At 39.9% G+C, this 22503-nt stretch overlaps 1 protein-coding gene across 4 annotated transcripts in view; it reads left to right on the top strand.

The window, feature by feature from the left end:
- POU2F1 (POU class 2 homeobox 1) overlaps positions 1–22503 on the top strand; it is a 125896-nt gene that overhangs the window by 18041 nt on the left and 85352 nt on the right. Inside the window, exon 1 of one of the 4 annotated variants that reach the window (XM_068144668.1) lies at positions 10339–10411. The exons of the other annotated variants lie outside the window; for them this stretch is intronic. The gene's annotated coding sequence lies outside the window, so the exon portion shown is untranslated. Of the gene's footprint in view, positions 1–10338; positions 10412–22503 lie in introns of those variants that run through there. 4 annotated transcript variants of the gene reach the window in all.

Genomic DNA, 22503 nt, shown 5'->3' with positions numbered 1-22503 from the left:
AGAAGGAAAGGTTACTTCCAGTAAGAAAACAGCTTTATGATTAAACTTACTGGTTTCTTGTTTTGCTTTCTGTAGATAATTTTGGGGTTGGGTGACTTTTTGAAAAGGAGATATTTTATGCCCTTTTTTGTGTGTCGTCTTTAAGATTCTGTCCTTGTTTACCAAATGCAGACATGTTTACCTCTGTTTCAGTGCTGTGATGGAGGAAGGATTTGGGGGGGAAGGGAGAGGAAGCATGAAGGGAGGGAAATAAGCCATCAAAAAGTGTTTGGAGAAGGGTATATCTGTAAAAGAAGAACTCTGTAGCAAAAGAATACTCCACATATTCTTTATTCTTTGTAAATAGTACATCATGTGGGTGAACTTCACATCTGTATCTGTGGTGTAGGAGATGGACACACTGGCCTGGTTGTAATTCCAAGTATTGCTGAAGTAACTACTTCTTGAGAGACAAGCCACTCTTTTGTCATTCAGTAATACCTGTAATTACAGAGCAGTCCGATTCAGCGAAGTGTTCACGTAATGCATTCTCATGATATTAGGCAAAGATTGGCATTTCATCTAGCTCACCAAATTGGTGATTGTGTTAGCTTCTGCTTCTCAGCTAGCGCCAGTTGAGTAGGAAAAAATGTGACGATGAACACTTTCATGTGTAGACAGCAACAATTAATTACAGGGTGGGAATAATAAACATAGAAGGTTGATATCTATTCAGAGGAGAAAAATATTCTTGAAGTGTTTAAAAAAGAGCTGTCCACAGCCCTTATAGGATAGTGTTTGTGATCCTCTCAGAACCCAGTCGGCTCCCTAAGTTTCTAGGGGTGATTTCAGCTGTGAGAGCAAGTAGAGCATTGTGTGTGTGGTATCTGTTAGGGACTTTCCTTTACCATCATGTTTTACTAAATGTACATCCATTATAATAGTTTTGTTCTTCAATCCAGGGTAAACCCAAAATGCAGGGAATACACAGCTCGACTGGTTGAGCTCACCTGATAGGTTTGTATTTTAACTGCTGTGGTGTCTACAACGGGGAGAAGGCATACAGACTTTGTAGAGAACATGGATGTCTGATACCAAAACCTAGGCTTGATGCATTGGATTTACAGTCTTTTTATATTTGCAAAAGATCTCCTGAAGGCTGGCTGTTTGAAGGCTGGTATGATGTGCTGCTGCAGAGGCTTTTGCCTTTCATATTGCTTTCATTCAATAAGATGCGCATTTTTTCTCTATAAATGAACTCGTATTCAGTAGTGCAACTGATGAATTCTCCTCCTCTTTTCTTCCCGCTGTAGCACTGGCAAGCAGCTCAGTTCATCCAGGTGTCACTGCTTTTAGTTGTGTGATCAGAATTTTCTGAGACAACTGTAAGCACTGGTTTGAAATCACTTTTTGAGTTTCAAAAAGAAAGCAAAGCCATCTTAAAATTAACAGCTGGAGTATTTTATTCTTTATGGCTTTCCAGAAGAGAAAGAATAGAGATGTTTGGGTTTTCTTCCCTTTGAGTGAAACCTGAGACAACTTTCCTCCCATTTTTTCTCTCGTGTTCACTCCTCTTCTTTATTGTAGAAATATAATTCCTCTTTTGATGACTTTACTCTGAGGTTTGTCCTCTTGAGATGCAAACTGGTTGGTTGACAGAGCCTCTAATTCTGTTGAGTTTTGTTCTTTTCCCCACCGCCTTCATGTCTCACCTTATGTTTGGTTAATTAATTTTAATGATCTCTTTAGAGGGATTTAAAAAAATTTACTCCTATTTTCCTGTGAAGCCCAAGTAAACTGAATGCAAATGTCAAGCCATGCCAAGTGGTTGCAGGGTGCTTAGGACAGAGTAGTGCCTGCGCAAGAGTACTCCAGGGCACCCTGTGACTAAAATGCTTAAGTGAGATATTGCTAGGCTTTAGTTATTCTTTTAACAATTGAAGGGTGTTGGAGTGGTGTTGATCACATTTAAATATTTTCTTGTTGGATTTTTTTTTCAGTGAAAATATTTCTGCCAGGAGTGTCAGTAAATTCTTCGTTCCCCTTTTGCTCCTTCCCCAAACCCACAAGACAGAAATGAGAAAGTCCTTAATCATCCAGGCTTGCGTGATCATAGATGAAAAACTTTGCATCTGAGGGGCTCCTGACCTTGCTCACCGGTCATAGGAGCCATTGACTCTTTCCCCTATGATCTTGAAGACAGTTGAACTGTGCTAGATCAGAATACCTGGCTAAGTTACTTGCTTGAAATATATTTCCTTTAAAGAAGTACCAGGAGAGCTTATTTCCATCTACAGGATACTTCTATCCAATTTGGAGTAACTTGCTTTTGCAGGCTTTAACAGGGTGCACTAGAACAACCCTGGGATATGGTGGTGCTGCTAGGAAACTTTCTTTTTAATTTTTTTTTTTTTTTTGTTAGGTAATGAATCACTGAGAGGTTTAGGAATGCTATTATTTATTCAGTTAAAAACTTATTTATGCATGTAGCTTTTGGGCACGGCGTGTCTGTTCATCAGGATTGTGGGGAAACTTTGGAGATCTGTATGAATGAAAACATAAAGGCTATGGGGATAAATAGGAGTAGGTAAAGATTCCTTTGTAGTACTGTGCAACAATACTAGCCATAAAAAGAGGCTAGATGTTACCTTTCCCAAATCTGAAGTTTGGTGTGCTTGTAGGACCAAAAGCTGAGAAATCCAGGCTTTCACAAAAGGGCACAATAAACCAAGAAGTCTTGCTATTGTCTTTCTGCTTTCCAAGTCGGGCTTCCAGGTCCTTGAGCTTTGATCTTGGAGTCAACAACAGAGAGGCACTGCCTATTGCAGGAGCATTGCCATTCTTGGCATCTAGCCATTACCACCAAATCTTTATTTTATTGTTGTTTAGGGATTCTTTTGTCTCAGCTGAAATTCCTTGAGGGGGTTTGTTTTATAAGTATTAACAGATTTCCCCCCCCAACCCTTCCCTTCAACAAAATTCTGCCCTGAGGTATTGCTGTTTCTTCTCTACATTAAGGTTGCATGCATTTACTCTGTGTGTGTATTCAGCTAAAGGTATTTCATATACATAATGCACTTGCTAGTTAAGGTTTTGGATATTGTGAGTGAGATGGGAAATATGAAAACCAGTTCAACGGGATACATACCACACTGCTAGCTGTGGAGCAGGGAAATAAGACACAGAATATGTATTAAAAGAAATTATTTACAACATTGGTTTGGCAAAGCAAAACTAATTGAAAGAAAATCCTTAAAGTAGGAGTTGATTACCAAGTAAAATATTCACATGCTGCTTTTGAATATGTTAATGTGAGTAAATTCAGGGAACTGAGGTTAGAACGTCAGAGGTTTTCGCTGGCTGGTGCTGCACACAAAAGGTATGTTTGGCAAGTTTCCTAGCTTGTTTGTTCCTCAGTTTCTCAAATGGTTTTGACTTGATTTCGCTTTCAAGCAAAATCCCCACCAAACAAAAAGGCAAAGCAGAAGAACCAACCCCAAATAATCAAAACCTTCTGTGCCTTGTTGGGTGCTTGATGTTTTAATTTTTTGGGATGTATTTTGCAATCATTAGATAAAAATCTGTTGAACAAATGTACTGTAAAAGATAATTTTCCCCTTCTTCCTCTGATGTGTCAATGTCAATTAAATATTGCTTAAGTAATCCCTAATGCTGTGCCACTGATGAAAAGATAACTTCTGACAAGATATGGCTCAATACACAGTCCTATGTTTGTTTACTCATCCTGCCCAAGAAATAGCAAGCATCTTGGCTTCAGTCTTTAGATTTGGTGTTTGTGTTCCTCTGAATCCCCAGTCTGCTATATGTTAGTCAATATTCAGTTTTTAGTTTTCACAGAGTGTTATTCAAGATACAATAATCCTTTGCAGTATTTGGGTTTTATCACACTGAAGGTTCAGGCTTTGGTCTTCTGATTGCTGTCAAATATCTGCATTGTGCTATTTGATTAGCTTTGGATAGTTCTGTTGGATAGTCTGTAGCTCACCAACACTTAAAGATCACATATGTAGTAATCCAGCACTAATTACAGCAATTGTTTTGAATTCTTTAGAGTTAGTAAGAATAGAAAAATGTAGCTACCAAGAAAGCTTTTGTCTGTGATTCCTGAAAAAGAAATGTTATACAGATAGAAAAGCTATTGTATTAGTATGCTTTTCTGACCTAATCAGTAGTGAATACTTTTAAGAGCATCCTTTGTCATTAACTCATATTAGTTATTAATACATGGGGACAGCTAAGTGAGGAGTCGCCAATAGTGCATTGGAAAAAGCGAGCAGTTGTCAGAAGGATCTAAGGAATGCTCTTCACAGGTGGCATTTGTGAACTGCCTGGCCTGAGTTGTGGCTTTTGTGAAGCAATAATTATGTATTTGTGGTGTCTTCATCAGTTGCCACTGAAATGCAGGTGATGTCAAATGTTTGTTACTGCCATTTCAGAATAGTAAAACAGGATGGAATAAATAGAGAGCACTTGAGTTGGTCTTTGTTTAAGCACCCATCAGTACACAGAGCTGTGAGGGAAGTTACTGGAGTTTCCTCTCAAAATAAGCATCGAGGGTGCTTTTAGTTGCCATTGAAGTTGTGTGTGCCAAGACAAGTTGTGGACTCTTCTGCTGGAATCATTTTAAAGGAGGTATCAGGGAGATGGTGTTCTTCCAGTAAATAAATAAAAAAATCAAGATGTGGTAAAACAATACTTTGTATAGCAACATTTCGCCAAAGCTTTTGGATGACATCAACACCATAGGTCTCAGTGCTACTCTTCTACTCTTTTCATAAGCTTGTTTTGACTCTTTGGGCTAAGATTCCTTGGTTTGCTGCCTTAACAGATTTTGGAAGCTTATGTAAACTCCTCAGCAGGCTTTGAGAATACTTTTCAAATTGTACTCTCTGTGGACCAAACCTTATGTTATTTGGGGTACAGAAGTGATACCTAATCCTGTATCTGTGTAAGTAGTAGTGTGTCACCTACCACTCATACAATAGCCTCTCCTTTTCAAACCGCAGCAGCTGCTGTGGGGGAAGGATGAACAGGCAAAAAAAAAATGGGGATGGGGGGAAGGGCCTACAGCTCACAAAGTTGGAGGTGGGTGGCACTGTTGTCTTATTGAGAACTGAGAGTGCAACTGGTGTACTTCTGCTTCCTTAGTAGCAAGTCTGTCTTGGGATAATAAAAGATGAGCTGCTTAAGCAAAATTTCATTAAGAGACATTTTTGCCTTCTGGAAAAGGTTGCAAAGATAGGAATAGCCACTGTTTCACCACAGTTTTTGTATTGACTTGTGAACTGGCTTAACACTGCTGCAGAATCTCATGCAGTGATGTGGACTTTCTAATTAGCAAAGTGCCAGAAAATGGAAGCAGGTAGAGTGAGCCTAAGTAAAAAGCTTCTGTTCAAATGCAAACAAGGGCAGATCGTAGTCTCAGAATCTGCCTCCATGGAATGGACTGTTTAATAAAAATACAGTGAGTGTGGGTGGGAAGGATGGGTGTGTGCCATGTCTCAGATAAACTCAGTTTGGCTTGGGTATGTATATAAATACCTAGGGGTACCAGAGGTAAGCAGTGGTGGAATTTGTTGTGTTACAGGATCTTGTACCAACCAAGCTGAGGGGTTTGTATTTTGGAATTTAATTAAATTGTACACTTTTTATTTCTCTGCTCTTGATGGCCTTGTTTTTTGAGGATAGGTTTTATCTATACTGTGACTCCTATAAGCACAGTGGCTTCTAAGTCCTGCAAAAATCTTACTTCTATTCCAATTTTGTGTTAGTTTTATCTGATCTCTGGCCCCTGATGAAGGGATATCCTATTGCTTTTGGCTGTTAATTTTGATACCTTTCCTCCCTGAATGGTTAATTTTGTAACTGAGCAATTAAAATATAGCTGGCTTAATTTTCTGATTGAGTGGAAACCCTCAACCCTCTTTCCAGGGTTGGTTTTCCTCCACATCCGCTAAGGGAACCCATTACCCAATGTCAGTCCCCAGGTATCTGACAGGGAAGGAATGAGAGCATTTGATCTTTGGGGAAATCTTGTCCCTTCACATCATCTGTTTTGGTGAACTGTGTGGCGCCAGTATGATGCCCTTAGTTCTGTGGTGAATTTCCATGCCCCCCCCTCCCCTTAGACACAAGCATGGGTTACTGCTGACTGGGAAAGATCTGATGTTTCCATGCTCATCCAGTGTTCCTTTTATTTGTGCTGCTACTCGCTGCCCACCAGGCTTTCAGACTGCTTTTTGCTGCCACTTGCCATGATAACGTTGAGTGTGCAGGCATCAGGAGAGGATGGAAAGTCAAGAGCGTTGCATAATAGCCCATATTCACTTCAGTTTAGAACAGCTCTGTTTCTGGTTTGCTTGAGGTTCTTCCTGATGTTAGTAAAGTATCTTTGGAATGAAGAAGTATGTTGCCCAGTTGCTTCCAGTTCTGGTTTGATTTTTCTAGTTTTGTTTTTTTCTACAGGCATCAGTAGGAAGCCTAGAGTTAGGCTTCATTCATCCTTCTGGTACTGTGACTTGATTAGGAAAGAACATTATAACAGTAAAAAAGAGGATGAGACTGTGAGGAATTATTTTTGATAGATTTTTTTTTTTTTTAACTTCCTACTGTGGGTCTAGTACAGACCTGAAATCTGATGTCTCTTAAAGTAAAATAAAGTCTGAGCAATTACCAGGTTTTGGTAGCGTGACAACATTTCTGGAGGCATTTGCTCAAGTATTCCCAGTGGACATGCACAAATAAGGGAAGTAAGTAGTTTAAGATAGAACACATAATCTACATAGTGACTTAAAGAATAAAAAGCCTCTAAGTAGACAGATGATTGCTGCACACATTACAGGAGAAGGAAGACTATGAAAGCTATTTATACAATATACATATTCCCTGTCTGAAAGCTAAGTGAGCATATGCCTGGGAGCTGCACTAACAAAATAAGCAGATGAGATTTCTTTATGGCTTTAAAATAATACAACTGCTGCCTCTAGTCAGTGTCATGATGAATGACTTTCTCTTTTGTGATCTGTATGCTGGATTAATGCAGTGTATTTTATTTGGATTGCTTTATAAAATATTTCTTGATGGGTGATTCAGAGTGTGGTGTATGACTGGACTTTCCACTTGTTGCCCCAAATATTAAGTGATAACTGCACTTTAGAAGCATCTTTGCAGAAGCTGTGCTTGGCGCCTTGTCCTCCAATATGTATGTGATAAAATGATTCAGGATCAGCTTACTGAAGGAGTGATTTGACTCTCTTGTCAGTCAATACCATCATGATGGGTGTTGGTTGTCTAGTATTTGGTATTTTCTGTCCATATACTTGAAATGTTTTGCTGCATGAAGCCGGGTTTTCATCTTTCTTTTGTCTGAGAATTGTCAGAAACTGGTTGTGGGAACTTAGGCTTTAGTCAGCAGAAAGCTTTTGTACAAATTGAATCTCTTATTGCAGCAAAGAATTAATCTTCTGTTTCTTAAGCAGGGGTACATCTTTGTTTCCAGTTACCTGATTAACTTGCTCATCTTTTTGATTGATTTTTGACCAATTTGATAGGAAAGCAGATGTATTTAGAATATTTTGGCAAGTCCTGTGAAACTGAGTCAGGGAACAAGAGGGACCCTAGGACTGCTTTGAGAAGATGACACTAAGATGACCTCATGTTACAGGCATTGATAAGTTAACATAAATAAATCCCTGCTTAAAAATGTCTCTAACATAAGAAAGGCTTCTGTCAAATGTAGTGTATGTGTCATTCTGTGAACACTGGCTTGTCTGCTGAGTTTTCATACACTACATTTGACAGAAGCCTTTCTTATGTTAGAGACATTTTTAAGCAGGGATTTATTTATGTTATGTTGTGGGTTGACAGGTGGTCAAATTGCAGAATAAAAGTAATTTTAGTATGTTTCTATATGGTTTGGTTTTGTTCCTAAACATGTGAGATTTCTCACAGCCAGAATTCTCTGTAGTCATTAGTATATTTGCTTTGCCTTCAGTAGGAGCTTAACTGCTGTCCATCATTACAAGATACTTATGACCACAGTCCTCTTCAGGTATGTGTGAGATTTTTGGGTGGCAAAGTTGACTTCCTTGCAATAAACAACTGGGGGGGCGGGGGAGGGAGCAAACAAGTTTCAAGAGGAGGCAACAGGGTCTTTGGATTCGACTTCTCTTACCAACAGTTATGTTAGTAGTGGTCTCAAATGTTTTACATTTTCTATAATTAGTACATCTGAAGTGTTCCAGTGCTGTCACGCTGTCAGTATTCAAAGTGTTTTATAAATCTAATTAATAGTCAGAGACACTTCTGATACACAAAACAGATTGAATTTTTATCTTCAGTTACTTAAATTGCTGTTTAAGCCCTTTGCTTCCATATTTTTTCACTTCTACAATCTGAAATACATTCAGTCTAGCTTGTAAAGCTAACTTTAATAGGTACAGGTTCTGTAAATGTCTTCAGTGAAATTCTTCCAAATTAAAGCAAAGCCAACCAAAGCACCCACAAACTGAACAGAACTACTTGAGAGAGCACTGTTCATAATCACAGAAAACGAGGCTGTGGTGGTGAGGAAACATTTCTACAGAGTTTATTTCATAGTGTCTCCCATGTAGAGTAATAGGTTATAAATATGCTGCCAATGTGAGACAGAAATTGCTTTATGAAGTGTAATGACAGCTAAACTCTGCTATGTCAAGGGCTACATGGGCAACTGCTGGAGGCTTATTTGCTTGTCAGCTTATAAGCACACATTTGGTATTATTTGCATAGCCTAATTGTTCCTTTGGACTCCTAAATAAAATTACCCTTGTGAAAGGTCATTAAAATACATATCCTTAAAAACAAATGCACTTTATAGCCCTGTTTGAAGAAGGAAGAAAAGTGTTTGAAGTTATGGAGTTATTGAAAACATTTTAATTTTGGGTGCCTTTTGTGTTCAGATGAAGGAACGATGTGTCTCCAAAGTAGGTAATGGTCTTTTCATTACTTGACTGTTCAAGCAGTGAAGTTACATTCAGGTTTCACTGTTGCTTTCTGCTCTCTAGAAATCATGTCCAATACGTAGAGGCTTGTGTAGTCAGACTACACAAATCAGGAAGCAGATGGGTTAATTGTCAATAAGGGACAACTTCCATATGAAAAATACTCCACTGAATTAACTTAAACCAATTATTAATAATGTATTGTGATATTGACACACAAATCTATGTTTTGCAATCTGATGTTTTCTTGTGAACTCTATCGACAAACATTTTCAGTCTATGCATCACAGGTAAAAACCCACAAAGGAATATATACATTATGTGTAAGTAGATAATGCAGGGTTGAGGGGAGGAGGTGGTCCAGTGGAAAAAAAAAAAAGATGCTTGAGAAAAGTGCAGTCTGCAGTTATGAATTATTTCATATGAATATTGCCCATGGCATGGATATTTAAAGAGGGTGAAAAGCCGAATATATTACTAGAGCCAATATTAACTGCCGTGAGCGAGCTGTTGGAGCATGCCCAAGAAATGCAAAGAGGGACCTGAACTTGGGAGCCTGTCTCAGAGGCACCCTGATGCTTTTTTTCCTTTGGATAACCAAGCCTGTTTCTATGTTGAAAAATTGCTATGTGCTGATTCTCGTTGTAAACAGTCATGAAGAATTTTTCAGAGTACTGTGAGATTTTGTTGTTGTTGTTAAGGGTTTGCCTAGAGTGACCTTGCGTTGGGCCTGGGTGCTAGCTCTGTCCCTGCAGGTGGCACTGGGCTCCTGTGCTGCTGGCTGGGCTCCCGTGCTGTTGTCCATCCGAGCAGGAACTGCTCTGCTGGGAATGTTAATGGGACTGCCTGGAAAATGTATGCCTTTCAGGTGACTACTGGAAACCAGATGCTTTAGATAAGATTTTGATAAAAGTATTGGGCTCCATTGAGGATAAAATTTAACATGAAAATAAATAAGAAGCACCCAGGGGAGTAATACTATTTTATTTATATTCCTTAGCTCAGATAAATGTATTGTAAAAAAAATTTTTTTTGTTCTATTCCTTTTCCTCAGCTTTCTTAGTAAGAGCATTGGGCAATTTTATCCCCCTATGAAATTATATGAAATGTTTTCTGCCCTTTTTTTTGAATCTAAAACCTTCAGCAATGCATACAGCACAACTGAATTTTCAAAGGAAAACTCTTTGAAGTCCTTTTTTCTTTCTTCTTTCTTTGTGTCTGTCTCCCCCTTTCTCCATCTCTCCCCCCTCCCTCTTTCTGTCTGTCAAGTTCAAGAGCAGCTCAGATGCCATGAATTAAGTGAAGCACAAAAGGGGAAAAGGAGACCCTTTTGAAGAACAAAGGCCTCCCATTAGGCTGCCGTGTTCTTTCTCTGACCAAAATTGCTCCCTACATGGTTTTTATTGCTGTCCACATGCTTGGCACATAAGGTAAATACAGTAGGACCCTCGTTACCTCACACTCTCTTCCTCTTTCCTCTTCTATAAGTGTTTTGTCTCTTTGATGTTCCTAGTAATTCTTATACTGATTGTTCCCACCCTCATAAAAGCCCCAGGGGTAGTCATGGTGGTGGATAGTATTAGATACTGTGTAAATGCTCCCAGAAAAGAAGACAAACTGCAGCCAAAGAATTTATTTCAGGTGGAAGAGAATGGGAGGGAAATACAGATGTTTTCTTTTCTTCTCTACATGTTGCCTGTGTGTCCAAGCTACACTTGCTTATTTCAGGGAAGTTCACAATTTCTTTCTGTTTGTTTCAGAACTAAACAAGGAACTGCTGCTAAATTGGGGTTAGGAGGAAAACTATTACAAGCCTTTAAACCTATGGAAATCTTCTCTTAGGCCTGCTTGATCATTGGTTTTTCTTTGTTTTGGACAGCTACCTGTTCCAGAGTTGTAGTGCAAAGTAACAGCTAAGGGCCAGACCTAGACAGGTTTAAAATGAGACCTGTGTAGTGTGCACCTGTTGAAAAAGCAATCAGTTGGGCTCTTCTTACTGAAGAGAAGTTTAAAAATAACACTGAAGTGTATGCATGCACGTAAAGGAACCTGAAACCAGAGTAAAATGCTGTCTCATAAACGTAAAGTTGCAACTGAACTTTTTATTACTTCCATGACCAAGTTTGCTAAAAATTCTAAAAGACAAGATTCTGGAAACTGGTTTTTATGGCAGTCTTGAAAGTTGGAAATAATTGATGTGGGGTAGCACAATTCATGCCTAACCTGTCTGGAAATTGTAAAGCATAGGAACATTTTGTTTGTTTGTTTAGCTTGTGTAACACAGCTAAATATGTAATGATACACAGAAGATGCCTCATGTTTATTTTTGGCACTGCTTCTTAATGCTACCACCTTGCCTCCTGGAGTGTATGCTTTCATGAACATGTACTGTTATGCATATAGTAATTCCAGAGAAAATGGCAACAAGTCTACTTAAAGAAATAACAATGTCTTTTATCATTCTATTTTGTAGATTAAAAGGCAAGGAAAATCCACCTTGAAATCTGACTTTTCATGGCAAGTCTGATCCTCTCCCCTTCCCCCCTCCCCCTTTTTTTTCCTTTTCTTTTTTTCCTTCCCCTCTCTTTTTGTTTGTTCACACCATACCCCCATCCCCTGTTGGTCATGTTGTATAAGAAAATTTACAAGGAATGTTATTGATTGTAATTGGTCAAATTTTTCTTGACTCTCTGAGCGAGGTTTTACATATCCCTCTTTTCTGCAAAGGACTTAAACTCTCTACCCCATTCATTTCTAACTGACCTACTTAGCTTCCTGCTGTGTGGGGAGGAAGGTGATGCTGGCATTTAATGAACTTTCCAGTGTTGGCTTGTTTTGATCCATATTTTGTGCAAGAATGGATTGTCTAAAATGAAATCTGTAACTTCAGGTGTTCTGATAGAATACTGTGTAGGTACCAGTAGTACATCTGCTTGTGGTAGATGTGGATGCTGTGATTAATGGCAGTAGCTACAACCTGCCAGAATATGGAAGATGAACCGTTGTTCTGTCGTCCCCCTCCTGCTTTCCATGCACCATTTGTCATGTAGCCTCTCCTGTTGTCATTTAACCTATGTCCTCTCACTCCGTCATGAAGCTGTACCTGTGTAGTCATCTTCCCCAGCCTCAGACATCTCAGCCAAACCCTTGATCCCCATCTGCCTTCTGGGATGGTTTTGCTCACTGAGCAGACTCATCTTCAGCTGGCTGTGGGAGAAAATCTTCACCTGGTCCTGAGCAGCAAATGTAGGTCTTAACTGTGCCAGGATGGTTACAGCAGTTGCTGGAAGTAGAATAATGGGTGAGGAGATGCAGCTGCCACATCTGCAGTTTAGCTACAGCAACTGTTGATTAGCGTTAGCTACCAATCACTAGCACAGGGGTGCTTTTGTTGGAAACCGCGCTGTATGCTGAGTGTAATGCACATGCCACCACTGACAAGTCTGGACTGAAAGTCTCCATGGTGGGTAGAGTAAAAGGCAAAGTTTCTGAGGTAGGTGGGGCTGTGTCATGCGATTTAGTAACAATTGATTGTGAGGCTACTTGGAAATTCTGTAAAGATGTGTAGGAAATCAGATAAAAACACATTTTACCTACACAGTAAATAGTGAGTGGCAGCTTCTGAATATTCCTTCCAGTACTAATAGGAGACTGATTCTACCTCCCCTGCCCTCAAACCTCTTGTAGATGATCAGATTATATTCTTCCTCACCTTTTTTTCTTTAAGAAATGTGTAATGCACACTCAGAAGAGACCACTGTGAATTTTCAGCTGGATGCCTGCACAAAACAGATGTAGGACTGAGTTTTGAGTTTTCTTTGGTAATTTCAGTATAAAGACCAGTGATGTAGCCAAAGTCTGGGTGGCTTCCACTTAAGACTTCTTGAGCCAAGTAATGAAAGAATATATTTAGTTTTAATTACTTGAAACTGTGTTCCTCATGTAGGAACTGTAAGTTTTCAACAATAGTACCTAGTGCCTTGAGGTAGAGCCTCACAATGGAGAGCTCTGATATTGTTACCCTTAAAATAAACTGAACATTTTAAAGAAGTGGTGATATCTTCAGAATGTTTTTTGCACCGTCACGTTGGTGCTTGCAAAACCACTTTTCAGCTGACATTCACCCCTTAGCTTCAAACAGCACTGAGTATGACATGCAGTGATGGGAATCTTTAAACCAGCTGAAATACACCTGGATCTGCTCTTGTGAAAGGTTGTGAGCATGGGACTGGTAGATCTGCAGATTCCCACATAAATTTTTTGGTTAATTTATGAATCTTAACCAAGACTGTGGTACATGAGAGAGCCTCTTCGTCCTGCCTTCATGTGTACGCTTCTGCCAGCTCTGTTACTATTTGCCTCTCAGCTGGTAGGGCTGAAACATCCTACCAGAAAAGAAGACTCCTATTAAGTCAGAGCAGCAACATGATCTTGCCTTCATTAGGACAACACAGTCCCTCAAATTGATTGAGAAATGTAGAAATGGAGGAGGGATATTGAGCCTACTGTTCAAATGGCAGCTCCCATTTCTGAGCCATCAGTGAAGTCACAGGGTGCTAGCAGCAGTTGGCTATGCTGTCGCTAAATGTATCTCTAGTCTCCATGGCAGTTTTCTGACCTAAACTCCTGTAACTCCCTGGAATAGAATAAAAGAAGGGTTTGGATTTTATTTTATTTTATTTTTTAAGTCTTGTGAAGATAGACAATTTGCCACTACAATTCCAAGATCACAGCTTTCTTGCATGTCTGTGTATCCTCAGTGATCCTTAGTACGAGTGCCAAGTCACTCTGTGTGACTGGGACCTACAGATTATTTGCTGCTTTGATTAAAAGGGTTTATTGTATGTAAAACTTTTACCTGTAGTGTGAAAACAGAATTTATTTCCTTTCCACTGATGCTGCCAGAAATTTATCAGGATTGGTTTTTATTTTCAGTTCATTAGTAATTTAAGAAAGGGTTGCTTAAGGGAGCCCTGAAATGCTAGGTTAGTTATTGTAGTCTTGAGATTTTCAGGGGGTCAGTCCAGGATAATTGGTCTATTACATCATCTGCCCTTTCCCAAAGGGCTAATATTTCTTATTAGATTCCTAGTAGAGCTCTGAAGCTGTCTAACTACTCTCATCCTCATCATACAAAATGTAAAATGTACTCAGTTAAAACAAATGCAATATTCTGCTTTTTTGTGCTTTGGTTTGCAGACAGCAATAAGCAAGACTCCGTGCCCTTTGAATTGTAGCTAGCATTCAGAGTTCTCTTCATTGGAGCGGGCTGCTTTGTCACAGGCTTGCTTTAGGTTATGATATGGAGATTATTCTTTTTACATTTAATTTGTTTCTTTTATTTAGCCTTTTTTTTTTTCCCCAGGCAGCAGCATAAAATAGAAATTTTCCCAAAAAGATTGTGTTGTATGTTGGATTTTGGAAACTAAGTAAAACTCTTCAAGGTCGTTACCATTGTGCTGTGTGTTAAATAAGAGCACAGTGCTCTTGTGGCCAAGAAGGCCAGTGCCCTTCTGGGGTGTACTGGAAGGGGTGTGGTTAGTAGGTCAAGAGAGGTTCTGTTCCCCTCTTCTCTGCCCTGGTGAGGCTGCATCTCAAATGTTGTGTCCAGTTCTGGGCCCCTCACTTTAAGAAGGACAGGGAAGTGCTTGGAAGAGTCCCGCAGAGAGCCACAAAAATTACAGGGGAGTGGAACATCTTCCTTATGAGGAGAGACTAAGGGAGCTGGGGCTCTTTAGTTTGGAGTAGAGGAGACTAAGGGATGACCTCATGAATATTTATAGATATGTAAAGGGTGAGTGCCAGGAGGATGGAGCCAGACTCTGCTTGGTGATGCCCAATGACAGGACAAGGGGCAATGGGTGGAAGCTGAGGCGTAAGAAGTTCCATGTGAACATGGGAAAATTTTTTTTCACTACAGAACACTGGAACAGGCTGTCTGGGGGCTTGTGGAGTCTCCTTTTCTGGAGATACTCAAAAGACCACTTGGATGAGTTCCTGTGTGATCTGGTGTAGGAGATCCTGCTCTGGGGAGGTGTTGGACTAGATGATCTTTTTCAGGTCCCTTCCAACCCCTACCATTCTGTGATCATACAGGCTTGGGAAGAGGGTTTTATGTACTGACACTTGATGTTTTCCTTTTTAAGGGCAAACCAAAATGTTAGTTAGAAGTTGGTGTAGCAAAATCCATTCAACAGCTGTTTAACACAGGTGTTTGACACACTGTAACTTAAGGTGCTGGAGGCTTGCTCTTTGTTTGTATACTGTCCCCTGAATTAGAACAAATTACGTTTTCCATGTGTCTGTTTCTAGAGTCATCAGGAATATGAAAACAGGTTCATCTCCTTGATTGGTCATGGGAGTGGTGGCTTCTTCCCCCAGATCTGTTGTGGGGGGTTTTGGCAGTGTTTTTGGTTGGTTTCTCAATGTTTGGGGTTCTTTTCTTTTTCCTTCTCCTGCTTGGTCTGACTGTTTCATTGTAGCGTCCTTTCCCTCTTATCATCCCACACATGTTTATTGTTTGAGATGGTGACAGTGGCAACCAGTTCTGGAGCTTCTGAACATAACTGATCAAATTAATCTTGATTTATTCTGGTCAGTTTGGGTTCTTTTGATTCTACTAACTTGACTATCTGATGCCAAACAGTACTTGGCTGTGGATTCTAGGTCTGGGTGGTCTCTAAAAGTTGGAGCGATGGAGAGCTGGCTGTCCCAATTCAGTTTATGGGCATCTAAAGAAATCCAGGGCTATTCTGAAGACTGTTTAAAAGTGCAGTTCATAGTTGTTTCTTCCAAAAAAGCCCTACCTAAACACAATCAATAAAAAAAGCCTCAAACAACAAGAGAAACAACCCCTGCTCCTATACTAAAAATTTCTACTACTGTTTTTTTTCCTCACCCTAATCAATTCTTACTGGTACGGTCCAGGGTTGTTATTGCTTGTTTTACCACCTTTTTGGTTTCAGCACACTGCCATTTTTTTGCAAGCTTCACATCTGAATGTAAAGATTATTAAAGATTTATCTTACATTCAGAAATATTTCTAGCTGATCTTCTCTGTTCTAGGGCCGGAATCAAGCCATATGTCTCTGTTTTAGGGCATTGTCACTGCAACTGCAGTATCTGAGAGCCTCATGGTCTTTCCTCACGGTGTCTTGTGAGGCAGGAAGGGTTTTTACAGATAATAAACTGGGGGTAAGTCTAGAAAGATACTTAGGTATGGTATTTCTCTCCTGTTGTGGAATTACCTTATTAAAGGTATCTTCAGGGTCAAATTGGTGCCCAATTATCTCTTGTGGATTTTCTCATGACTCACCCATATGTTAGAATTGGGGATGTCTGACACCAGGTTTCCTATGCCCAGAGGTAATACATTATAGCTTCATATAGCATTATGGGTTTGGGATTTTTTCCCTTCTTTTCTTTCTTGGTAGATCAGTATTATAATATTCTAGGAATATTGACCCTTCCACTAGAATTTCTTGCTGAAAGCAACAATTGTGGCAAAGAAAGCCAGGAAACCTATACTTGGATTACATCTCTTCCTTTTGCTGCTTATTGTGACCTAATAGTCTTTCCAGATACAGTGGGACTACTGCCATGTTCTAACCTCCTCCAAGGGGGATCATTCCTGCTGTATGTATCTCCCTGCCTATACTTAATTTTCCAACTAGGAGTCTATTGTGTTGATTTTTTTGATATGTATTTAGTGTTAGAATTCAGGAATGTCTGCCTGAGAGTAAGGTGCTAGATGTGGCACACTTCTTGAATAGAATTAACCAGGTTGCAAAAGACCTTTGAGATCATCATGTCCAACCCATCACCCAACATCATCTAATCAACTAAACCAAGTGCCTCATCCAGGCTCTTCTTAAACACCTCCAGTGATGGTGACTCCACCACCTCCCTGGGCAGCACATTCCAATGGCCAATCTCTCTGTCTGGGAAGAATTTCCTAACATTCAGCCTAAGCTTTTCCACAGAGAGATGGAAGTCATTTACACTTTCCTTTTCTCCATGATTCACATTTAGGGAACATCTCCCTTGCGTTTTCCCCCCCCCCCTAGATTGTATGTATATTCATAGAAGCATATATTGTAATACTGTGTTGAAGTAATTACTGATATTCTTGGAGAGGTGTAGAGTTCTGTAGGTGACTTTTACACTTTGGAGCTACTGTGCAGAATTCTGTGCAGATTAAGCACTGCAATCCTGGTTTCTGGTTGTGGTCTTAGCATCCACAATGGAAGAGTAGTCCTGTGGTATGCAATTTTATATTAGTCTGTGGATATCTACCATCTCCATACTTGGAGGGTTTAATTAACAGAACTAATTACAGTTCCATGTAGATCTACATCATATTTCCCAATTTGCATTAACATATGGTTTAAGAAAGTAGAAAGGAAATGAAGCTGTCATGTTTGTGTCTGCTTATCAGCTGTTAAGTCTGAATGCTCAGCTCTCCATGAGAGTTATGGGCATGACCCAAACAGTTCTTTTTCCCAGAAGGCATAATTTTCTCAGCTGAGAGAACACAGGTTTTTTAAATAGAGAATCACTGCTGACGATCCACTTTAAAATTTACAGTTAGTAAGCAGCCCCCCCTGTCTTCTGGCTTACCAGCACACACTGACGCTCAAGTGAGCCTAACAACTGCAAAGTAGCATTCACGGTTGCGCTTGCCGTTAGGAGAAACACGTATGCTTTCTTCTTTCAGCCCTTTCTGAGAGGCCAGTCTGCTTTTTCTTTCACTTGTCTCGTAGCCAGAGTGCGGTTTGCTTTGTCTTCCTTTGGAAAATTGCTGCCGCTGTTGGCTCTGTGGTTTGTTCTGCGAGTGCAGACCGAGAGTCTCGGGAGGGGAGAGAGGCTTGCCGTTCTAATCTCTCCTTGCCTTGCCTCTGGTCAGGCGGCCAATTGTTTTTCTGGTTTTGTTCCTCCGGGTGGCATCTGTCTTCAGGAAAAATTTCCTTACAGCAGAGTGCAGACTGCTGAACTGTGGCTGTCTCAGTATTGCTGTTTCTGACTGCTACGCTGAATTAATTATGTGAGCAGTTATGCTGTAGGTGCTTGAAATGTTTGTGGCTATGCAAAATGGAAGGACTGCTCTTAACTTCTTTCTTTTCCTCCGCAGTCTCCTTTTGTTTGTTTGTTTCCGCTTTGCTCTTTGTTTACTTTTTCCTGAATACTGAGGTTTAATACTTCAAATGTCTAAAAATTATTTTTGTGTCACTTGGGATACCTTTCCCATTTGTTAATGTCTTCTGTGATCTTACCAAATTTTAGAGGTGGTTCACATGCTTACACAGTATTTCACTCCCATCTTTCAAGCTTTACCTGGCCTTAATTTTGTGGTTTTATGTGCTTGCTTAATACTCATCAGCTGTTTCTTTATTATTCAACGTGTTATATTTTAACTCTGTATCACTGGCTCAGTTATAACTTGGAAATGTTTCTTAAATTCCTGTTTTAAAAGGGTGTGTTAAAATTACTTGATCTACAAAATTAAGAATGTGAACATTGTGGCTGTACACAGTGGAGTTTTGCAAAATGGCATGAACCTGACAGCCCGGAAGGGATTTTACTCTTGCCGGGTAAAGACTTGAACAAATACATGGGACTTGCAGTGTTCCCCCAAAGGCCAAAAGAAATGAATTCTCTCAAATCAGAATGTGATTTCTCTGGAAAAGTTTGCTCCACTGAGAACACCTTTTCAGCATCTCCTGGGACTTGAACCATAAAGGTCTTTGGTTTGAAGCAAGCTGGAGTTTGCACAGGGCATGAGCAGAGAAATAATCTAGTGAGCACTGCAGAGCTCAGTTATCCTGTGTTTCATGGAGAAAATGTGCACATGTGGTTGTGTTCTGTGCTGAGTTATGGTATTGTTTTGTGCTGAAATATTTGGGTATTAATACAGAGAAAGCTTTAAAAGTACAATTTTTTGTTTAAAGAAATGAAGGTTTTTCTGGGCCAGGATAGTGATTTGTCATTCATACCTGTAAAACTGAAGTCCTCACAGTACAAAAATCAACTCGGGTAATGGCAAACAATTTTCCAAACACAAAACAAGTGTTTATTATGCTGTGTTTGTATTGTTTTGTTTTGTAGTCAGCTACTGAGATGCCTGTTAGTCAACAGTTCTACTAGTTAGTGGTAGAATAAAGATGATTGAGACTTGCAGGTATTCAGAACCTATTTAGGTAATATATAAGTAGCGGCACTTTTATGCTCTCTTTTTGTTCATTTGGAAGCCATCACTAAAGACACTGTGTACAAATGGGCAAAATGCTACTGAAATAGCAGAAACACTTCTTAAGGTGTACCAGTGTGTAAAACATGCAATGTAACATATTGCAGTCTGCCTTGGTAGGTGACAGGTATTTTTGGGTGAAGATTGAACACAAGTGTTGCCCAGCAGATACAGAAACCCTTACTGGGACAGCTTTCCTGTGCTTCTTCATGTGAACGGTACCAAAATCCAGGTTTTGTGGAAACATGTGCTGGAGTTTGCAATATTGTTTCTTCAGATGTTTCAAGCTTCTCTGATGTGCTTGCAAGTTCAAGTGCCAGTGCTAATTTAAAGTGAAATTTGAAATGTGTTCTTTGCATTTCATCGTGTGCTATTTGAAAAGATGTGTTGCTTCAATGGAAGGGAATTCTCTTACTCTAGTTGAGACAATTGTTTGAGGAGAAATCAATAAAAATGCTGCTTAAGTCTTATCCTCTTCATGGGCAATGTGAGGAAGTAGGAAGGAATGGAATTTGGAACTTGAAAGTGAATATTCCCATATTCAACTAATAAAGTCACTCTTCAGGTCACCAGGGCTGCAGAGTCAGCTGTTGTGTCCAGTGGATTTTGATTAAATTGGAGCACAACATTTTCTTTTCTCCTTTGTTTGAATCTGCCTCTTTGAGGCATGCCCTCCTAGAGCATGTACTGTTTCAGCCCTTATTTCAAGCATTTCCATTCTTTGTTCCTGCTTTGAGCCTTAGGATTTTTTTTTTCCTTACACCTTGACCTTGGTGTACTGTGCATTTGTGAAGCTAATAAAGTAGATTTAAGAGAATGGCCCGTCCCTCAAGTTGAGGGTGAGAGGCTATGAAATAAACAAGCATGATACCATAGAATGGGAGAGAACAGAAAGAGCCATTTAATAGGAGGGTAACTAGACCTTTACATAGTTTCTAGGTGGCAGGGACAAAGATGATATACAGACAAAGGGTCGTCTTTTCTGTGAGAATATATTTTTGTTGTTTGCTAAGCTGTTTACAATCTCCAATTAAGATTTTATGCTAAAAGCCCATGAGCAGTACTGAACCTTGTAGATTAATGAGATGTTTTGGGCCTGGTTTCCAAAGCACATTGAGACTGATTATCCTGAATGTCAATCCCATCTCTTTTTTGTATATATATATATATATACATACACACACAAAGATCATTTTTTTTTTTCCCATCCACTGTTCAGTCTGTCAGGCTTGTCAGTGACGTGGAAGCTGCGATGAGACTAGTTGTAGACATTGCCCAGTAAAAGAAGCTGCTAGTTTTTTTTCATGACAGACTTCAGTAAATATAAGACTCATTGATTATGGGAAGATTAATGCAGGGAAGAGACACTTATAAGCACACTTACACAGAAGCTGAATGAATGAGAGAAACTTGTCCTTAGTCTATTGTGTGCACATATTATTATGCCCTTAAGGTAGGCGAGTCTTCCTTAACACGTGGTTACGAAAAGAAATGCTTGCCATGGAGATGGTCTCTCTGCCATATTTATTTCCATGCTCTTTCTTGGAAGCTTTTGTTCTGAGAAAGTAGATAATGCATAAATAGATGGAGAGCTTAAGCAGAACTCTGAAGCTGAGCAGTGCGGTGCTCTTTTTTTCCATTAGCTTCATCTATTAGAATTACACACCAGATTGTAGCTCAACCCAGAAAAAATGAGTTTGTAGTGTGGTGGGCTCTGTCTTTTTCATTATCAGGATCTCAGGTAGTGATAGGACTAGGGGGAATGGAATGAAGCTGGAGGTGGGGAGATTTAGGCTAGATGTGAGGAGGAGGTTCTTCACCATGAGAGTGGTGAAACCCTGGAATAGGTTGTCCAGGGAGGTGGTCGAGGCCCCGTCCCTGGAGGTGTTTAAGCCCAGGCTGGATGAGGCTCTGGCGAGCCTGATCTAGTGTGGGGTGTCCCTGCCTATGGCAGGGGGCTTGGAACTAGATGATCCTTGTGGTCCCTTCCAACCCTGAATGATACTATGATACTATGATCATGGTACATAATTACAGCCATCCTAGAAAAAATTGAAAGTTCATGGATGTCTTTTCAGTGTCGGATACTGATAAGAGAGTTGACAGAACTTCGCCTTGTGTTATTTTCTAATCAGAGTAGTATATCAAGTAATTTATAGCATGCTTATCTATTAGCTGTTGATCAATAAACCCTAACTGGTACTCAGTTGACTGCTGTCTTGAGTCAGCATTAACAGAACATGTCTGGCTACTGTGATGCATTGTCTTTTGTCACTTCCTCTTTACACTGCTTGATGCACTGGATTTTGCACATTGCCCTCTGTTTGAAGGAAGCTGAAAACGTAAGCATGCAAGTGTGTTTTGCAATGCAGGATGTTTGTGTGGCCACAGTCCAATGCTTTATTTAAGAGAAAAGTTAATGATAAGTGTACAGTCACTAAAGTGGTGGAGAAAGTAGCGATTCACTACCAATAGCAGAGATGATAACTCAAATCTTATGTGCATGTCAGATTACAGTATTATTTTTAGGCACCAAACATTGCTGTTTCTGAAAGAGAAGTGTATGTACTTAAGTTATGGTTCCAAGTGTATCTAAGCCAACATAACAGCTCTCTGAAGCTGTAATGGGACTATTCTTATTCCTTCAGCCTCATCCTCTTACCTTTGGTCTTCTTCCCTTGGAAAGTCTTCTACCTTTCGGTCAAGTTATATACCCCTTTGGAAGGGACTCACTAGTGACGAAGCCAGCATGACATATCCAGTAACAGTGGGAAATGCAAGTGGGGAGCGTGGCCTCCTTTTTATAGTATTAAGTCATCACATTGCCATAGCCCGTTTCTTCACCCTTATGTTGAAGTTGTAACACAAACCTTTTTAAGTTTCATGCCACAGATCATTTCCCCTGCTCTCTCACTTCTTCGTGATTCAGACTCCGTCCTTGTGTCTGATTTCCATGCATACCTGATTTAACTAGGAAAAAACAATTCCTTGGCTTTTTATCAAGTTAATGTTGATTGCTAAATCAAGTTGTCTGTCCAGTTACATGGGCCAGTTTGAGGAAGAGAAAGACTGGGAAGGAGAGAAAATGAGGCCTGCTTCAGTGGTGGACAGTCATTAGCTGGAATTGGTTATAAAATCTCAATGTATCGTGGGGCTGTGTTTTAAACAGTTTTACCCTTGGTGGCATTTACTCCATTTTGCTTGTCTGATTCTGTAGACATCCAGGTTGGGGAGCTGAGGTGCTGAAATTGTTTTTTAGAAGGGTTAATTTTCTGC

This window comes from Melanerpes formicivorus, unplaced genomic scaffold (genome assembly GCF_026170545.1).
Source record: "Melanerpes formicivorus ecotype bairdi unplaced genomic scaffold, bMelFor1.0.p_v2 SCAF_11, whole genome shotgun sequence".
NCBI lineage: Eukaryota > Metazoa > Chordata > Aves > Piciformes > Picidae > Melanerpes > Melanerpes formicivorus.
This window is presented reverse-complemented; position numbering and strand designations above follow the sequence as displayed.